This window comes from Cornus florida, unplaced genomic scaffold (genome assembly GCF_030987335.1).
Source record: "Cornus florida cultivar Cherokee Brave unplaced genomic scaffold, ASM3098733v1 CherokeeBrave_3.0.0_Hap2_Chr03, whole genome shotgun sequence".
NCBI lineage: Eukaryota > Viridiplantae > Streptophyta > Magnoliopsida > Cornales > Cornaceae > Cornus > Cornus florida.
In genome coordinates, this window is record NW_026775573.1 from 15260180 (window position 1) to 15282169 (window position 21990).

Consider the following 21990-nt stretch of genomic DNA (forward strand, 5'->3'; position numbering starts at 1 on the left):
TTTTTTTAATTAAAAAAATTCATAATAAATAGATAAATAGGTAATTTATGTTAGAAATTTATAGAAACTATTTTAAAAAATTATTTTATTTTCTTTAAATATATCATGTTTAATTAGATTTCCTTTTATAAAAAAACTCATAATAAATAGATAAATACATGTTACATTTGATAGAGTTTTTTTAAAAAACAAAATAGGTAATTTGAGGTGGACTTTTATAGAAATTATTTTATTTTCTTTAAATATATTCATAATAAATATGTAAATACAAGTTATATGCGATAAAGTTTTATAGAAAATAAAATAGCTAATTTGTAGTAGAGTTTTCTATAAATTATTATTATTTTTTTTAAAGACGTTCTTGTTGAATCAAATTTTATTTTGTTAAAAAACTCATCATAAATAGATAATGTCATAGAGCTTTATAGAAAATAATTTTGGGTAATTTTATAAAAATTATTTAATTTTCTTTAAATATATTTATGTCTAATTAGATTTTCTTTTATTAAAAAAAAATCATAATAAATAGATAAATAGGTAAAATATGTTAGAGTTTTATAGAAACTCTTTTAAAAACTTTTTTTTTTATATCAATTAATAAATATTTTTTTTATATTAATAATTCTTCTCCAATTAGATTTTCTTTTATTAAAAAACTAATAATAAAAGGTAATTGTGGTAGATTTTAGAAAAATTATTTTATTTTTTATGTCAAAATATTAAATATTTTTTATATTAATAATTCTTGTCTAATTAGACTTTTTTTTATTAAAAAAGTCATAATAAATTAATAAATAAGTAATTTGTGTTAAAGTTTTATATAAACTCTTTTAAAATCTCTTTTTATATCAATTAAATCATAATATTATATATTATAAGTTAATTGATATAAAAGATAATTCGTGGGACTGTTATTATAATTTATCATATTTTGTGTGCTGTAATCGTGTTAGGTTTAGTAGTAGTAGTGTACTATGATTTGAATTTTAATTATTAGGTTTTGATTATAATTAAATTTTAATTATTATATGTTTTGAATTTTAGTATAATCTGAATTGCATGTGGTAAGTTTTGGAGCTTTGGGGGTTCTTAAATTATGAGAGGTTGTGTTGTATTTTGTTTTTCTTGCTTGGTTGGTTATTGCATATTGGTTGGTCTCTGTCGTTTGATGTATTAATTTTGCTTTCCAAGATAAAGGCCGAGAAAGTGTGATTATTATTTCTTTAGCTCTATAGTTTTATAAGAGACTTTCATGTAATCCTTTTTACTTAAAACCAATGTGGGACTTTGTAATTTGAATTTAACTTTTTTTATATTTTGTTAATTTAAATTTTGAGTTTTATAGAATTTATATCAATTAATAAATAAATATTTTATTAACACTTTATTGTGAATTTAACTCTTTTTATAAATAGGTTTTTATTAATGAGAGTAGTATAATATAATTTGAATTATGAATTAAACTTTTTTTATATTTTGTTAATTAGAATTCTATTAGGTAACAAAGGCCGAGAAACTCTTTTTATATTTTGTTAATTTGAATTAATTTTAATTTTATTAGGCAATTTTGAGTTTTATAGAATTTATATCGTGGGATATAATAATTAATGAAAACTCTTTATTGTGAATTGAACTCTTTTTATATTTTGTTAATTTGAATTTTATAAGGTAATTTTGAGTTTTATATAATTTATATCAATTAATAAATAAATATTGAAACTCTTTACACAAAGGCCAAGAAAGTAATACTACACTTGATCTTAGCCAAAAGACCAAGAAAAGTTAGCTAAAAGGTCGAACCAAAAAAATTTAGTACTACACTTGATCTTAGCCAAAAAGCCGAGAATGTGTGATTATTATATGTTTAGCTCTATAGTTTTATAAGAGACTTTCATGTAATCCTTTTTTACTTAAAACAAATGTGGGACTTTGTAATTTGAATTAAACTCTTTTTATGAGTAAGTTTTTATTAATAAGTAAGAGTAGTATAGTGAAATATAAAAAAATATTTATTAATTGCTTCATTAGTTTAGTATTTATTTATTAATATAAAAAATATATTTATTAATTGATATAAAAATACTGAGTTTTATAGAATTTATATCGTGGGATATAATAATTAATGAGAGCTCTTTATTGTGAATTAAACTCTTTTTATATTTTGTTAATTTGAACTAATTTGAATTTTATTAGATAATTTTGAGTTTTGTAGAATTTATATCATCAATTAATAAATAAATACTGAAACTCTTTGCACAAAGGCCGAGAAAGTAGTACTACACTTGATCTTAGCCAAAAGACCAAAAAAGGTTAGCTAAAAGGCAGACCCAAAAAAATTTAGTACTATACTTGATCTTAACCAAAATGCTGTGAAGGTGTGATTATTATTTCTTTAACTCTATAGTTTTATAAGAGATTTTCATGTAATCCTTTTTACTTAAAACCAATGTGGGACTTTGTAATTTGAATTAAACTCTTTTTATGAATAGGTTTTTATTAATAAAAGTAGTATAGTGAAATATAAAAAAATATTTATTAATTACTTCATTAGTTAAGAATTTATTTATTAATATAAAAAATATATTTATTAATTGATATAAAAATACTGAGTTTTATAAAATTTATATTGTGGGATATAATAATTAATGAGAGCTCTTTATTGTGAATTAAACTCTTTTTATATTTTTTTAATTTGAATTAATTTGAATTTTATTAGATAATTTTGAGTTTTATAGAATTTATATCATCAATTAATAAATAAATATTGAAACTCTTTACACAAAGTTCGAGAAAGTAGTACTACACTTGATCTTAGCCAAAAGAACGACCCAAAAAAATTTAATACTACACTTGATCTTAACCAAAAGGCCGAGAAGGTGTGATTATTATTTCTTTAACTCTATAGTTTTATAAGAGGCTTTCATGTAATATTTTTTTACTATGTGAGACTTTGTAATTTGAATTAAACTCTTTTTATATTTTTTGTTAATTTTAATTTTATTAGGTAATTTTAAATTTTATAGAATTTATATCAATTAATAAATAAATACTGAAATATTAAAACACTTTGCATATTTAATAATAGTATAGATATGAAATAACAAATTTACAGCCTATAAGGACCAATGGTGATAAGCCCAATAAGTCCCAAGAACTCCAAGACGTCGAAGCATAAAATAACTATAACTATATATATATATATATATATATATATATATATAATAAAGTGTGGGGTTTTGGCACCATTACATGGGTGATTTAGGGAAAAGTAATGGTGGTACTTTAGTAAAACCCTATTCAGAGATCCAAGAGCTATCTCCGACTAATTAAGTTCAAGAAGGAACAGGGTTGAACCACTGATGAAGGATCATGATAAGCGCCTTGAAGGTCCTAAAGCTTTTAAAAGCGCCTTGAAGTTCCTAAAGCTTTTAAAATAGCAGCATCCATTAAGGCATTAAAATCTGGATATTGGCGAATTGCGGCAACAATTGTCTCACTTAAAAAAGAAAAGAAAAAAAAAGGTAAACAATCCATGATCGAATAGAATAGATTATTATGTCCACCACAAATAAATAAATAAATAAAATAACACAACACAAATTAAACATAGTGGTAGAAGAATGAATACCATCCGGGAACATCGTCAAGGGCATACTCGCCCTTGTAATGCATGTTAATATAAAATAAGTACCGTGCGTCACCATCACTGTACCCGTTTGCCCGCAACCACACGTCACCTCCCGAACCTACATAATACACCCTATTTATTTATTAACAGCCACAAAAAGAAAATAAAAATAAAAAAAATAAAAAAGATTGGAGTTGTTTGTACACTTACCGCCACGTTGTGGTCTCCCAATGCAGGGAAGCCAATGGGCTGGATCTGGTGTGGGTCTGCAGAGGCGGACGGGGCCTGGATCAGGTCGGCGGCGGCGGAAGGGACCAGGATCAGGTCGGCGGACGTGGAAGGGGCCAGGATCAGGTCTTCGGAGGCCGCTGAAGGGGCCTGGATCAGGTCGGTAGAGGCGGAAGGGGCCTGGATTAGGTCGTCGTCGGTGGTGGAAGGAGGCTGATTGTATGTTTACATTCTTAATTTGTGCTTAATGCCTTAGGGCTCGTTTGGATGGAGGGATTTAGAGGGATTTGGAGAGAAAATAAAGGGAAGGATAGGGATATGTGTGTTTGGATGAAGGGAAAAGAAGAGAAAAGAAATGATTGGGAAAGATTTGGAGGGATAGCCTATCCCTCCAAATCCCTCTAATACAGTAAAACCAAATCCCTCCAAAATTGACAAGATTTGGAGGGATTTGGACAGAAAGAGAGTAAATTACAGAAGGGGCAAGAGATGAGAGATAGCCGGCTGAAGCTTATTTGTGAACGGTGACCAAACTGGAACAACAGGTGATATAAACTGATTGATATGGGTTTTGATTTTTTTAACAATCTAAAATGATATGCGGATATGGGTTTTGATATACAGTTGGAGAAAGAGAGAAAGTGAGGCTGAGAAGGAGATGGAGGCTATTGGGGAGGCTGAAATATATATATATATATATATATATATATATATATATATATGCAGTTGCAGAGAGATAGAAAGAGAGTTGCAGTTGAGAAGGGATTTGGTTTTGATTTTTGGAACAATTTGAAATGATATGCCGAGATATGGAATATGGGTTTTGATGTTCTGATTCTTAAGTTTTACAGATTTCTGAATGATTAATATATGTGTCTATATATAGAGATAGAGGAGAAATTTGTAATATATATATGTGTCTATATAACAGGTAATATATATAATAGATGTGTCTATATATAGAGAGAGAGGAGAAACCTAATCCACTGAGGAAATGCATGCGATTGAAGACCAAATTGATGATGCTAAAACTGAAATTAATCTAAATACTTGACTGAACCAGAATGTGTAAGCCATGGTTGATTGAATAGAGAACAAGCTAGAGACCTCCGTCGTGAACCAGAGCTAGAGAGATGTATACCTCTGTTCTGTAGTAATTGATCATTTTTTTTTATTTTTAGAACAATCTGAAATGCTATAATATATGGGTTTTGATGTTTTGATTCTTGTAGATTTTGTAGTTTCCAGTTGAAGAGATAGAGAGAACGATGGAGGCGATTGGGAGGCTGAAATGATTTTGCCCTACTAACCCTACCAAAAAGGGTAAGATGGTAATTTCTTCATTATCCTTTCCCTTCTTTTCTTTCCTTTGTGTTATCCAAACAACAATATTGCCAATTCTTTTCTTTTCTCTCTTATCTATCCAAACACGAATATAAACTACAACTATCATTTCCTTTCTTTTCTTTTCTCTTATAATCCTTTCATTTCTTTTCTCTACTGTGCATCTAAAAGAAGCCTTAATGGAGCGGCTCGGTTTGACGAGGATACATGCATGCATATATATATATATATATATATATAGCTTTTGATGACCAATCCATGTCCTAGTAGTAATGTGGATTGATTATACTCCCTCCATCCCATAATAATTGTCCATCTTTCTCTTTTAGGTTATCCTAAAATACTTGTCTACTTACCAAATTTAAATAACATATTCATATCTTTCCATAAAATACCCTTAAAATTTTAAAAAAATTCAAACTTGATTATAAATGTATTTAAACTTGAAAGGGTAACTTTGTAATTTTCAAATGGGAATGTGCAATAATTATATGTCCCTTTAAAAAGTTCTACTTCCCATAAGGGACATCTATTATGGGACGAAGAGAATAATACTTAGGAGGTTTGGTAACTATTTATTATTTATTATTTATATAAACAAATTTGGAAGAAAAATATATTCGTGTTTATAATGAACAGTTCAATTTTGTAAACGTGAAAACAAAGTTTATGTTTATATTTATTTATTTTTGGTACGAAGAAAACAGAGAACTGATAAGCAAAACAAACTTTATTCTTTTGGTGGGTCTTCACAATGGATATCTTAAAATATCACAATTTGTTACTTAAAAACTACGGAATATTATAATTTACAAGTAAGAATTAATTGGACACTTCATAAATAAGATAAATATTTTTAAGCAATATATCTATTTATTGTTAAACAAAAGTTACACATAAATACTCATTATGTTTAAACTTAAATGATAAACTATAAACAAAAACAATTACCAAACATACCATCGTAATTTGTTGTGCTTGGAATATTTTTATTGGGAATATATAAATAAATATACAATACTTGTAAACATGACAACTAATGCTAATTACTAATACTCATTAATTTCAAATTGAACCTAGCCTAACCCACTTTTAGTTGCCCCAATCCTACTTTCTTTGTTTGGTAAGAAGGAAAAAAGAGACATGAAAATTTTGAGAGAGAGCGGACTTGTAATTTGTGGGGGTAAATTTATATAGTGGGTTAATTTTTGTAATTTTAGTTGGGTTATTTTCATAAATTCTCAAAAATTTGAAATATAAAATGCCAAAAATAAAAAAATAAAAAACAAGAATTCCAATGGGGCGAATTTTAATTTTAATTGGGGCATCTTTATAAATTTTCAAAAATTTGAAATATAAAATGTAAAAAAAAATTTAATGAGGGCGAATTGTAATTTTAATAAGGACATATTCATAAATTTTTAAAAATTTGAAATATAAAAAAATCAATGGGGGCATCCGGCCCACTGGTCCTATTGTATATATATATATATATTTTTTTTTTTTTTGCAATATGACACTGTGGAGGGAAAAAATCCCCTCCAATAAGAATTGTCCACGTCATCACAATATAAATCTATTTTTGATAGATTTTAGAGGCCCATCCGGATCTGGCCCAAATTACATCACTCTTTAGCCCAATATCATTGATATTGGACCTCCAAGTCAGGGTAAAGACATTAATCAGCCCAGCATCACTAATGTTGAAATTCTGGTCCAGAAATAAAGTCATTTAAACCAAGCTACATCCGGCCCAAGTACAGTTAAAGACAGGCCAGTCTTGTCAGGCAAAGGATTCAACAAAGAAGGCAAGTTCTGTGCAAGGAAAGTTTGACTTGGCAAGAATTAGACAAAGGAAAGAACTCTATTTGTCGAGAATGTCGTATATGGAAAGAATTGGAGGACAAGCAATGTGAGTCCTACCATAATTCAACCACCTTTTTTGTGTATAAATAGAGAAGAATTCCTGCACTAGTTTGAGACGCTTCGTTAGGCGAACGAAGCTAGCGTAGCCCAGATTGCATTGCTTCAACAGCAAAACAACACTCTTCAAACGGCGATGGCTCAATTGACACCACAGCCACCACCAGGTGACACAGCAGCACCTCCTCCCAATCAAAACATTCCTCCAGCTAACGAGCTTCAAGCTAATGGGGCTCAGCCCAACGAGGCTCGGCCTGACGAAGTTCAGCAAGAGCAGAGGACAAGGACTGAGGTGTTAGCTTCGGACAATCTTCCCCGTCGCATGCAGGATGAACAGGCTATAAGCTCACGGTATGGTTTAATGGCATTCCAGATGGTGCAGGCGTACAGGACGCCTTTGATGAAAAAAGACTCCTGAGGATTCAGCCGAGATGGCAAGAGAATATAAGAACTCTCTAGTGAAATTTCTGTTCACAGATGATATATACCATGTTGACAAACCCAAGAAATTCACTATGCCTTCCTTTACTCAATTTGATGGTACCGGAGATCCATCTCGACACCTCGATCATTATGCACAAAAGATGGCCCTGGATGATTACAATAATCAATTCACGTGTAAGGTTTTTCCGATAAGTTTAATAGGAGCTGCACTGGAATGGTTCAGGAATAGGCCACACAAGTCCATCCCGGACTACGAAACTCTGTGCACTATGTTCTTAGCACAATACTGTGGAAACAAGAAGCAAAAGAAGAGTATTGTTAGTCTCTCACCATAAAGCAAAAAAAAGGAGAAACGCTGCAGGATTTCTTATCCAGATTCAACATGGAAGCCTCGAAAATAGCAGATTGCCATCCTGCAACTGTTATAGAAACATTCAAGCTTGCAATGATTCAGGGAACCAAGTTTCATACCTCCCTAGTCAAATATTCCCCTCCGGATATGCAGACTCTCAATGTTAGGGCACAGATCTACATCCGGCTTGAGGAGAATATAGCCCACCGAGCACAGCATGCCACCCTCGTCACAGTGGAGAATAAGCCTTAGGAAAGAATTTCAAATTCAAAAGTTCAAAAAAGCCAGCATGCCTCAGCACCGGTCACTCAGGCACCTGAGAAAAGACAAAGGACAGAGGAATGATTCATACCTCTTCGTACCACCTTGGCTCGGCTATTCCAAGAAAACAAGATGAGATTCACAGCCCCTCAGCCAATGAAGCAACCCTTAGAGCAGAGGGACAAAAGCAAGCATTGCGCTTACCATAGAGATTATGGGCATACAACCAATGATTGCAGATCCTTTAGACGGCAAGTGGAGAACATGATAATCAGCGTGAGTTGACAGATTACCTCATAACAAAGGAGTACGTGAAGCCTCAGGAGTTCAATCCTCGGAAAATAGAAGGTAATCAAGTAAAGGTCATCCATGCAATACATGGGAGATCAGAAGACAACTGATGAGCGCTGAAAAGTATATATTTAAACCCCTTAAGCTTGAGTATTCTAGGACCTTTATCTATCTTATTTACCCGTTTTAGTACTTATTTGTGTTTTTGTCTATTTCAGGTCAATAATGTTAAAATGGGCTAAAAATGAGTTCTTAAGGCCTTTTTGGAGTCAAACTAAGTCTTAGCGATGATCCGGAGCAAAAAGAGGCTGATTTGGAGCAAAAAGAAGCTGATACTGAAAAGCTGAAAAGTTGGATGGATCACAGAAAAAGTTGGATCGATCGAACTTTTAGTTAGATCGATCAGAAAAGTTGGATTGATCGAAAAAAGTTCGATCGATCGAAAAAGTTGGATCGATCGAAAATAAGTTGGATCGATCGAACTGGACATGCTGGCAGCAAGCTGTCACTTTTTCCGTGCGCGCCCAAAAGTTCACCTACCAAAAAGTTGCGGGATTAGATATTTTTGGGCATATATTCTAGACTTAGTGACTAAGAAAAAGAGCTTCTTTATAAAGGGAAGCAACCCATTTGTAAAAGAGGATTTTTAGCTTTTATCATTTTATTTTCTACATTGTAATTTTTATTTCTCTCTCTAGAAAAGTTAGAGATTAGGGTTAGAAGAAAAGAGAGAAGTGGAGTCACATCTCAAGAACACATCTCTAAATCCACTATCTCTCCATCTCTAGAGCTTCAAAGAAGAAGAAGAAGAAGAGGAAGAAGAAGATGGAGCCATGTTTGGAGCTTGATTCCATGACTACATCCACCTCCTCCATGATTGACTAGATCTACACTTAGGGCTTGGATGAGCCCTAAGTCTTGTGTAATCTAAACCCTTGTATTTCTATTTTTGGGGATTTTTATATATATTGTTGTGATTAGTGTTCTAGCCTTGTGAATTTCATGAATCTTGGTATATTTCTATGATTTCCATGGTCTAATTCTTCCTATTAATTCTCTAGTTTATTTACATGTCTATGTGTGATTAAATTAGGAATTATGTCTCACATGATTCATATGGGTTAATTCTTCCATTGATTCTCTATTTTAATTACATGTTGTCTTATGTGTGATTATTTGGGGAATTGATCTCTACACTAGTTTTTCTATATTAATTACATGTCTATGTGTGGTTGATTGAGAATCTAGTGATGGCTAGACATTAGTGCTTAATGGAATGCTCTTGTTATGTCTCTTGATGGTTCATACTTATTCCTTGATGGATTGTACCTCTCCCTTAGTTTATTTTCATGCTAGTAGTGTAGTTGTAGTATAGTGTTAGATGGAGGAGACAATTCATGCTTGTTCTTTGATATTCCATGTTTTTGAATGCAAGAAACATATGCTCTAATATTATGTTGTAATGGAATTTTGAGCTTAATGAAGGATTAATGACTTGTTATGATATATTGTATCTTTCACATGTGTTTAGACAATATATTCCTCTCCCAATAGATATATTGTGGCCTCTCACATGATGTTTAGACAATACATGTTTAACTAAGTCATCCTTGTGAATTATTTGGACTATGAGCTTAATGAAAGGTTTAATGACTTGATTTGATATTTTGTTCTCTTCACATGTTGTCTAGACAATATATTCCTCTTCCAATAGATATATTGTAGCCTTTCACATGTTATTTAGACATTATACACTTGTTGAGTCACCTTTGCTAGTCGAATCAATTTTGTTCACAACAATGTATTCCCCATTAATGGAAAGCAAGTGGTTAATTACATGAGCTTAGTGGTGATTCCAACACCCTAAGTCCTCTCTTCTCATCTCTTAAATCCCTATCTCTACTTAGTTTTATTTTTATTGCATTTTAATTAATTCTTTTCTAGAAGTAATCAACCAACCCAACTCTCTTTTGCAATCATTTGGTACGCTAGAGTCGAAGTTGAAATTCCAACACGTATAATCTCTTGGGACGATCCCTACTCACTCTTGCTACGTTAGTAGTGGTGTTGGTAGTGGTTTTTATAAATTTAAATTTGACATAAAAGGCTTTTCTTGAACCACACATTCACTACATTTAGTTTGGCGTATTGGAACGGCCGTCGTCAACAACCAAGAGTCAGAAAAAGTTTATAGATCTAGACTGAGGATGGCCCATAAATTAAAAAAGTTATCCTCGGTGAACATTGTCACCTCAGGCAGTATCAGTATTGGATTCAGCGATGGAGATTTATCTTGACTTCAACTCCCCCACGAGGATCCGTTAGTCATTAGTCTTCTGGTGGCAAACTGCATGATCAAAATGGTTTTGATATATCCAGGTAGTAGCGCTAATATTATCATGAAGACGGTCTTTAAGCAACTAGAAATCCCATCATCATCAATTCGACCCACCTCCAGTCCCTTGATGGGGTTTGATGGCACGAAGGTGGACCCCAGGGGTAATTGATTTATCCGTCACTGTAATACCCCTAATTTTAAAAGGATAGTCGTGGTATTTAATTAATTATTTAATTTTATTTTTATGTGTTTAATTGTTTAATTACTTGTTTATTTGAATTAATTGATGAATTGTTTTATTTAATTGTATTGTTTACTTTATTTAATTAAATTAATTGTTTGATGGTGTAATTGTATTATTTATTTTATTTATATACATTAATTGTTTTTAATTGTTTGATTGTGTAATTGTATTCTTTATTTTATTTATATGCATTATTTGATTAAATTAGTTTTATTAATTGTTTTAACTGTATAAAATATTATTAGGATTTTCATGTTTTAACGGTGTGGGATTTAGCCGACTTATAAGTTGGTTTAGAGTTAGAATTAGGTTTGTTTGAGTAAAGCCTATAAATACAATATGATACGTCTGCATAGGGTTACAAACAAACCCTATTCACATATTGAGAGACAGAGAGAAACAAAGAGTGAAAACTTGAGAGATTACTAGAGGGTCAAGGAGGACGGGATGGATTGCTTCTAGGTTAAACCAAGAGCAACGGAGGTGTAGAACAACCGTCTAGGAAGTGGTCGGAAATCTTAGAGATGGAGGTTTAAGGTTTTGAACGGAAACCTAAAGGTAAGTCTCTGTTCTAACTCTTTCCCCTAAACCTGTGTTCTGTGCATGCCTAGATAGACTCCAGGAGTTTAATTAATGCTAAAACATATCCTTGATGCATGTTTATAACTGTAATTGGCTTCGTTGAAATAAACCGGTTTGATAATTCTTTAAGTTTTCAAACTGAATCTTTCTGTTCTTGATTGTAAGCTTTGTGTAATTGATGTTGTTAATGCATAAAGATGACTTATAAATAATCTGGAACATTAATTGAACACTGGAACAAGTATTAAAAAAATTACAGAGGCCCTGGGAATCGCCGGAGGGGAGGAAGACGAAGCAGAGACGCAAAACGGCTTCAGGGAGTGAGAGAGCATGCTCCCAAAAAGGAGGGAGCCAGCTTCCTCATCAATGGAGCCGGTTCCAAGGAGTGCGGAGCCGACTCCAAGATCCACAAAGTTGGCTCCCAAGGGTAGGGAGCCGGCTCCTATGCTAATGGAGCAGGCTCTCGCCCAGAAATACGTATTTACTGTTTTAGGGCGTTGTTTGGACTGTATAGGGTATTTTTACTTCGTTTAAACTGCTTTGAATGATGTATATGATTGTTATAGACCTATAAAAATATAGGGAAACAATTATTTATAAATGGATTAAGGAATGGACAGTGCGAACTTAGGGAGAAAAATCATATGTGCTGCACTTTGGTTGTTAATCAATCCACCTACTGGACCTTGGAAATTTTTGTAAATATGATTTAATATTGTTTAATCATAGTTAAACAGAGTTATATGTGTAGTGAATTTACTTGCAATTAACTATGCTTGGTTTGGATTAAATTGATATTTAACTTGCTCTTAACTGTATCAATTTATGGACGATTTGGAGAATTTAAGTGCTATAATTTATTTTAGCAATTTAAATAGCTGGGATATGATTTTTAGGTTCTGTAATGAATGCCCAATATCATTAATGTATGTTGATGCATACTTTGGAAAATGGTTGATGAATACTTAGTGCTATTTAATCAATTATGCTAATTGGAGGATTGTATGCACCGGTATGGGACGATGGCATACTAGGGATGGTTTAGTTCAAATTCTAAGTCCTACCTAATTTGGATTGAGGTATGGATTAACTATAAAGTTCAAGTCCTACTCATATTTGTGTCATATCAAATAAAACAACTGAATGACTTATTCTGGTTTCCGGATGGATTGTTATACATATATCAGGCCACTATACCAGATGGATGTTATTTTTGTATTAGGTTTATACGGACTTTATATATTTATGTTATGGTACCATGGTATGAGTTTGAGTCTCAGGACCATGGTTAGGGTGCGTATATATCCTAGGATTGATAACTGGACATAGGTGTTGTTTCCTGGTAGGTTTAGGTACACATGACCACGTTATGTGCGATTTGTATGGTATCTCTACTCAGGCTGAGATAGACCTATTGGACTAGTGAGCGTCCTATAGTGTGTATTTATACATATATGGACTGTTCTAGTTATTTTTGAGCTATCTAGGATGTATCTGCGTATCGGGTTTCTGTATGAATTGTAGTAGAATATAACTTGTATGTGGGCCTGACCTATTCTTATTTTTCAGGTGTTCGTCAGCTCCAGGGTTAGAGTTTGATTGTGCAGAGTAGATACAGTCACTCATTCATTCGACTACGTAGGACTGCTTTCCATATTTAGCTTTGGAATTTGTTTCAGTTATTTCCCTTACAGTTTGGGATTTTAATAAGGGGTCCACTGGATGGATTCTCGAGTTGTTTAATTAATAAATGTTTTGGATTGTTAGATTTCAAATATATTATTTTGAGGATTTTTTATTTAGAATTCTTTTAGCTTATTATTTTATTTCTTAAGTTCTCTTTTGTATTCCGTGTTTATTTACATATTAATTGTCTGATATCCCTCAGATCTGTGCTCGGACTTGATCACCCGTGGCTTTAGAATCGAGGGGTATCACAGTTGGTATCAGAGCACTCCAGGTTCAAGTGTCTCTAGGATTTTATCGTTTAAGACTTTCGCGTAGCGTATTATCTTATTTAGAGCTTAAGTTTAGGATTCGTTGTACTCCTTTACGGATCGCTTAGAACGTACTAATGTCAAGTTTATTCTGTAATTTCAGAATGTTTGGCACTAGGAGAAGGATGTGGTTCGCGATGAAAGCAAAGAAGGACCTAAAGAAGAGGAAGATTACTCCGACGATTCCTCTGCTAAGACAGACCAAGAAGGCAGAATTGGAAACCAAGGAATTAGTTCCAATAGGTGCGGCTTCGGAGTATAAGTCAATGAAGGTTTCTTATGTGCGGGATTGGCCACCATACTGTGGACCCAACACAACTTTGGTGGTGCTTGAAGCTGAGCCAAGTGGAGAGGAAGACCCCGAAGAAGATCAGGATGGAGATGATACTGGAGCATTCAAGATGGAGGGTACCGGAGTTCAAAAATGAATGCTCTTTTAAGAGTAATATGATTTTTCATTACTAGTAGGAGTGGAAGTATTATTTAAAGAATAGTACTGTTTAAATTACATACACTAGTATTATTTTAAAGAATATATGACAATTATTCTTTTGGAGGTTTACGATTGAAAGAAGCTCTTAATGAAGTAAACTAGTTGTTTTGGTTTGTTCTATTGTGTTTTATGATAGTATTGTTGTGATGTATACATGAATGGTTTTATTAAACTATATTGTAATGTGTATGTTGCGATAATGAAGGAAAATCACAGTGGAGTGATTTGTATTTGAGCAAGCGAACAAAGCTTTGCTTATAGGTTTGTTGTGTTGAGATAGGATGATTACCAACGATTTATAAAAGAAATTTGTGGGAATTAATTTGGTAAGATGGATTGTAGAGGGGACAGTTTAGCACTTGTAAGAGTAGTTGTTATACTTGTGGAGAGCTTGGACACAATTTCAAACAGTGTCTTAAAACAGGACAGGGACAGCGACAGTATGTGCAGCAGGGACAGAGGGCACCAGTACCTTTACTAGCTCCACAGGTTGCACGGATTCAGGGATAGGTATATCCAGCTTTGCTGGTACTACTACAGCCTCAGGGACAGGCACCGCAGCAGTTGCACTTTGGTAGGGTGTACAACCCCATGCCGTAGGATATGCAGGCACCTCAGGTTGTTGAGGGTAAGTTTCTTATTCATGGTTTACAGGGACGTGTTTTATTTGATACAGGTGTTACACACTCATTTGTAGCTAGGTTTTTTGTTGCTTTATCTGGGATGACCACGTGGGTATGCGATAGACCTCAGGGTATTTCTACACCTTTGGGCGATACTGCTATTTTACATGAGAGTGATGGGTCTATGATACTAGATATTGGTAGACTTAGATTTCTATCCAATCTACTGGTCTTGGACATGCACACTTATGATGTGATACTTGGGATGGATTGGTTATCTCACTACCATACCCAAGTCAATTATTATGATAGGTCTATTGTGTTCACCATACCTGGTCAGGATATGTACGTCGTTGCTATGCCACGTTCTAACGGGGGCACTAGAACTTATTTATTTCATGTGGAGGAGAAAACAGAGGAGGAGGTTACTGTGTCATTGGATCAAATACCAATTGTACAGGACTTTCTGGATGTTTTCAGGAGATTCCAGGGTTGCCACTTAGTCGAAAGATCAATTTTGTGATTGATTTGGCTCCAGGCACTATGCCTATTGCTAGAGCACCATACAGGATGACACCAGTGGAGATGAGAGAGCTGAGGGATCGGATTCTGCAATTACTTAGCCAGGGTTTTATCCGTAGGAGTACTTAACCCTGGGGAACACCATTTCTGTTTGTGAAGAAGAAGGATGGTTCACTTCGCCTGTGTATAGATTACAGGGAGTTGAACAGTGTTACTGTTTGCAATAAGTACCCTTTACCTAGGATTGATGATCTGTTTGATCAGTTAAGTTGAGCTACATACTTCTCTAAGATTGATCTGCGTTCTAGATATCATCAACTTAGGGTTAGGGAGTAAGATATTCCTAAGACAACGTTTCTCACTAGATATGGTTCTTATGAGTTTCGTGTCATGCCTTTTGGATTGACTAACGCACCAGCAGTCTTCATGGATCTAATGAATAGAGTCTTCAGGGCTTATTTAGATCAGTTTGTCATTGTCTTCATTGATGACATTTTGATTTATTCTAAGTCAGAGGACCATCATGCTAGACATCTTCGCATAGTGTTGCAGACGCTTCGTGAGCACCAATTATACACCAAGTTCGAGAAATATAAATTTTGGCAGCGGGAGGTGAAGTTTCTGGGACACGTAGTGTCGGAAAAGGGAATAGCGGTAGTTTCAGCCAAAGTTTCAGCAGTGGTTGAGTAGGGACAACTTACTTCACCTACCGAGATTCGGAGTTTTCTCGAATTGGTAGGATATTATCGTCGGTTCATCCAGGGGTTTTCGAAGATAGCGGGACCACTCACTAATTTGACTAAAAAGGGTGTACAGTTTGTTGGGATGAACACTGTCAGAAAGCTTTTGAGGAACTCAAAAGGAAGTTTACTTTTGCACCGGTTCTGTCTACTCCACAGAGCAGGATAGAGTATCTTGTCTACACAGATGCTTCTTTGCAAGGTCTTGGATGTGTTTTGATGCAGAAAGAGCAACCAATTTCATATGGATCTCGAAAGCTTAAGCCTCATGAGCTTAATTATCCAACACATGATTTGGAGTTGGCAATTATGGTCTTTACCTTACGTATTTGGAGGCATTATCTGTTAGGAGAATCCTTCAGATTATTTAGTGATCACAAGAGTCTGCAGTATTTGTTCACTCAGCGAGAACTAAATATGAGACAACGCAGATAGTTAGAGTTTGTAAAAGATTATCATTTCTCTATATAGTACCATCTAGGGAAAGCAAATATGGTAGCAGATGCACTCAGTTGCCGACCCTATGTGAGTTTTTCAGCTTTATTCACCATTGAGTGGAAAACTTTGAAGAACGTGGATGAGTTGTCAGATGCTTTTATAGCTTGCATGGTAGTTACACCTTGTATCATTCATAAAGTTTTGAAGGCACAACTCACGGATCATCAGTGCATTGACAAAGTTGCAGAGATAGCTTTTGGGGAGGTTTCATTTTACTATGTTGGGACTGATGGAGGCTTGAGGTACAAGGGACGTTTAGTGGTACCTTCTGCTGATGATTTGAGGAAAGATGTGATGACTGAGACTCATCACTCTGAGTTTTCTGTTCATCCAAGAGGAGACAAAATGTATCAGGATATGAAGCGGCAGTTTTGGTGGGCAGGTATGAAGAGGGATATTGCTTTATTTGTCTCTCAGTGTAGTACTTGTAAGATAGTCAAGATTGATCATCAGAGGCTGCCAGGAGTTCTACAGCCACTACCAATAGCGGAGTGGAAATGAGAGAGCATTTCTATAGATTTCGTGGAGGGATTGCCTAATTCCTATAAGGATCACAATTCCATTTGGGTCATCGTGGATAGGTTGACTAAATCAGCTCATTTCTTGCCTATTCGCACGAATTTTACATTGGAGCAGTTGACAAGACTTTACATTACAGAGATTGTAAAGTTGCATGACATTCCGTTGTCCATTATATCGGATAGGGATTCGAGCTTTGTGTCAGGATTCTGGAAGAGTTTTCAGTAGGCTTTGGGTACATAATTACATCTTAGCATTACTTATCATCCTCAGACAGATGGTCAGACCGAGAGGGTTAATCAGATCATGAAGGATATGCTTCGTTCATGTGTTACTTTAAGGGCCATTGGGAAAATTATTTGCCACTGGTGGAGTTCGCATATAATAATAGTTTTCAGAAGACTATTGGTATGGCACCATTTGAGGCATTGTACGGTCGATCGTGTCGATCTCCTGTTTGTTGTATGGAGATTGGCGAGAGCAGATTTTTGGGTCCTAAGTTCATTAAGGATACTTTTGAGAAGATTGCTTTTATTAGGGATCGTATGCGTACTGCCCAGAGTAGGCAGAAGAGTTATGCAGATCGTCGTACTCATGCATTGGAGTTTAGGATTGGAGATCAGGTTCTGCTTAAAGTGTCTCCAATGAAAGGAGTAATGCGCTTTGGGAAGTCTTTAAGTTTTCAAACTGAATCTTTCTGTTCTTGCTTGTAAGCTTTGTGTAATTGATGTTGTTAATGCATAAAGATGACTTATAAGTAATCTGTAATATTAATTGAACACTGGAACAAGTATTAAAAGAATTACAGAGGCCCTGAGAATCGTCGGAGGCGAGGAAGACGAAGCAGGAGGGAGCTAGCTCCCTCATCAATGGAGCCGGCTCCAAGGAGTGTGGAGCTGGCTCCAAGCTCCACAAAGCCAGCTCCTAAGGGTAGGGAGCCGACTCCTATGCTAATGGAGCAGGCTCTCAATTTGTGAGAGCCTGCTCTCGCCCAGAAATACGTATTTACTGTTTTAGGGCGCTGTTTAGACTGTACAGGGTATTTCACTTCGTTTAAACCGCTTTGAATGATGTATATGATTGTTATAGACCTGTAAAAATATAGGGAAACAATTATTTATAAATGGATTAAGGAATGGACATTGCGAACTTAAGGAGAAAAATCCTATGTGCACTTTGGTTGTTAATCAATCCACCTACTGGAGTTTGGACACTTTTGTAAATATGATTTAACATTGTTTAATCATAGTTAAACATAGTTATAAGTGTAGTGAATTTACTTGCAATAAACAATGCTTGGTTTGAATTAAATTGATATTTAACTTGCTCTTAACTGTATCAATTTATGGACGATTTGGAGAATTTAAGTGCTATAATTTATTTTAGAAATTTAAATAGTTGGGATATGATTTTTAGGTTCTGTAATGAATGCCTAATATCATTAATTTATGTTAACGCATACTTTGGAGAATGGTTGATGAATACTTAGTGCTATTTAATCAATTATGCTAATTGGAGGAGTGTATGCATCGGTATCAGACGGTGGCATACTACGGATGGTTTAGTTCAAATACTAAGTGGTGGTGTCGTGCTACCATAAGCTTGAAAGTGTGCATTAAGGCGAGGGCCAAGTTGTACATTTATAAAAGCCACTACTACCTTCACTAAAAATATAGTTAGGGTGAGTAGGGATCGTCCCAAGGGATTGTGGTTGTCGTATTAGCTTGAGGAATCAAAATTAGGGTTAGTAGGTCGAGTGATCAAACAATTGGTTGGTTGGTTGATTAGACTAGAGAGCAACTAAATTAAGCTAAATAATTGAATGTAATAGAGAGTAAGTAAGAGAGAGAGAGATCTTGGAGTTTAGAGATCACCATCAAGTAATGCATTTCTATACCATCGACAAGTGACTAATGAGGGCAAATAATGTGTTGCAATATTGGTGTGTGTGTGTGTTTGGTTGATTCAACAAGTAAGGATGACCAATTAAGCATGTATTGTCTAAACATTGAAGCATATATTATCTAAACAACATGTGAAAGGCACAATAGATCAAAACAAGTCATTAATCCTTTCATTAAGCTCACAATCCAAATATAATCCAAATACAACACAAGGTTAGAGACATATGCTACTTGCATTTAAAAGTATGGAACATCAAACAACAAGCATGGATTGTCCTCTCATTTAACATTACATCTACACTACTAGCATGAAAATAAACTAAGGGAGAGGTATAATCCATCATGGAATAAGTATGAACCATCAAGAAAATCACAAGAGCATTCCATTAAGCATTATGTTTTGACAATCTCTAGATTCCTAGCATCAATACACATAGACATGCATCAATAATCACAAAAATCTAGAGACAAGCACATAAACATCTATTCTAGCATACATAGCATATGAATAGAATGAAATGATCAATTGGAAGCATTAAAACACATAAATCATTAAATAAACAAGATTTATATATAATAAAGAGTCAAAACATTAATTACAACACTAATCCCTCAATAATACACAAGATTAAGATATTGAAAGCATGCTTGGGGCTAACTCTAGCCCCAAGAGGATGTCTAGCCACTCATGGGCTTGCTCCTCCAACCCTCAAGGGCTAACTCCATGGAAGAAATCTATTCCTTGTTGATGAAGAACTCCCCAATGGTGTCTCTAGCCTCCTCATCTTTTCTTCTACACTAAGATAATCCTCTAAGGTTGTCTCTCTAATTCTCTAAGAAGCCCCCTCAAAAAGTGCATCATATTCCTTCTATAGGTAGGTTAAATAACACACAAAATGAGCTGGGGTTGTGCAAAGAATATTCCCCAATGATTGAATAAAAGACAACTTTCAATGAGCTGGAAATTTAACTTTTTCGCACTGGAGGAAGTTAAGTCGATCGAACCTTGGACTTGGATCGATCGAACTGGCTGAGATCTATCAAACTTAGGCTGGATCGATCCAACTGGTTTAGCTTTTTGGGAAAAGACAAATCCGAGATATTTTTGGAGATATTTTGGACAAAAGGACAAAAGTGGTTGGTAAGGCGGTACAGCTGGATAAGATCAATCATTTGGATGAGGACAAAGATGTTCGATCGATCGAAGGATGGTGTTGGATCGATCGAACTTTGGACTTTCTGCTTTGGGTCAAGGTTTGGATCTATCTTGAAGTACTGAGATCGATCATTGTTCGATCGATTGAACTTTGATATGAGATCGATTGAACTTTGCTGCTTCCCACCTTTGGCTTCATTTGCTTCTTTCTTTCTCCACTTTGCTCATTTCTTCGCTTAGTCCCAGAATTGCTTCAATTAAGCTCTTATTTGGCTGAGTTAGCTTATTTTCGGGATAAGTGCCTGAAAATGGAAATAATACGAAATCAATCAAAAATGGTAAAGTAAGATAGATAAAGGTACTAGAATGCTTAAGCTTAAGGGGTTTAAATACGCACTTTTCAGCACTCATCACACCCCCAAACTTAAATATTGCTAGTCCCTAACAATGAACTAAAAAGTAAATGAATGAAATGAACAACTATACAAGTTTGAATCTAGAAAACAATAAATGGATAACGCCACTTTCGTAGAAAACACGATTACACTTAGCATATGCAACAAGCCTTTTAAACTCCTAGGTTATCCCTAGTGGACGAGTGAAGTCTCGTGAGGGTTTCCAGAAATTATACCCACAAACATTAAGCTCATTCTTTCAAAAGAGACACCAACATTGCGAACAAGCATTGGGAGAAAACTACCTCAAGTATGCAATTTTTCAAACATCTCTAAGCAATCTCCCAAAATCTCAACATCAAGCACGCAAGTATGGTCCTCCACACATCAAGAAAATGATCATGCAAATCAAAACAACTCTAGAATCCTTTTGAGTGGACCGGCATCAAGTGTGTTGCTATCTAAGCCAATCTAAAGAATTAATCACATCCTTACCCTCAAACTAGCACACAAATCTAGTACCGATCATCAAGACAAAAAGTAGACCTTTTATTAAAGCTTATTGTTCTAGGTGCGCTTATTCTTTTTTCTTTTTATTTATTTATTTATTTTTAACTAACCTAAGGATCAAAGATGGAAGCATGGTGCAATGTGTTGATCTCTTAAGCTTTCTAGCGATTCATGAGGTCGAGCGTTAGGTCAATGACTCCCAAACCAGACGGTTTTAGGGCATTAAGCGTTTAAACACCCCTACGGACTTACAAGCTTAAATCAACTAGGCTACAAATTAAGACAACCTCTATCTAATCATTTCCCACTTCTCACTTTTTGAGAGAAGTCCTCACTTTTTTTTTTTTTTTTAGTCCAATTATTAACCTAGAGTTTGGGCCCTCCATCTTTCAGCGCGAGAAGTTCAGTGCTTGATGAGGCTAAAATCCCGGCTACTTAGTGAAAATGGGTTGTTATCCACCTTTATCAAGAATGAAAACTTTCAATGCACTACTAGCTCAATTGGGATATAACCAATTCAATAATCAACAAAGTATGTACCCCACAAATGAATGCTAGTGTGCGCCTGTGCTAGTTTAGAATTCTAGAATGAATCTCAAAACAATCACAAAATCAGGATGATGTGGACCACAAATGCAAGCAAGATATCAATCTTTCGAAAAATTTACTCCTAAATGGCATCCACAAGGCATACAAGGAGTATTGGACTCTCAAGTCAAGCAATTTTTAAATTTTAAGTAATATAGTCCTCAAAAGATCAAAATTATAGCTAGATATGGACCAATCATAGAAATATCCCTCAAATACACAAGTCATACTCAAAATCTTAAAATTTAAAGCTAACAATGCAAAGCACCATTCCCCCAAACTTAAATGGCATAATGTCCTCAATGTGTAAAGAGAACAAAGAAAAGAGTATGCCAGTGTAACTAAGCAAGAATGATCGGGACTAAAATATCCGAAGTGGGTGGCATGACCCCCCCAAACTTGGGATGAAC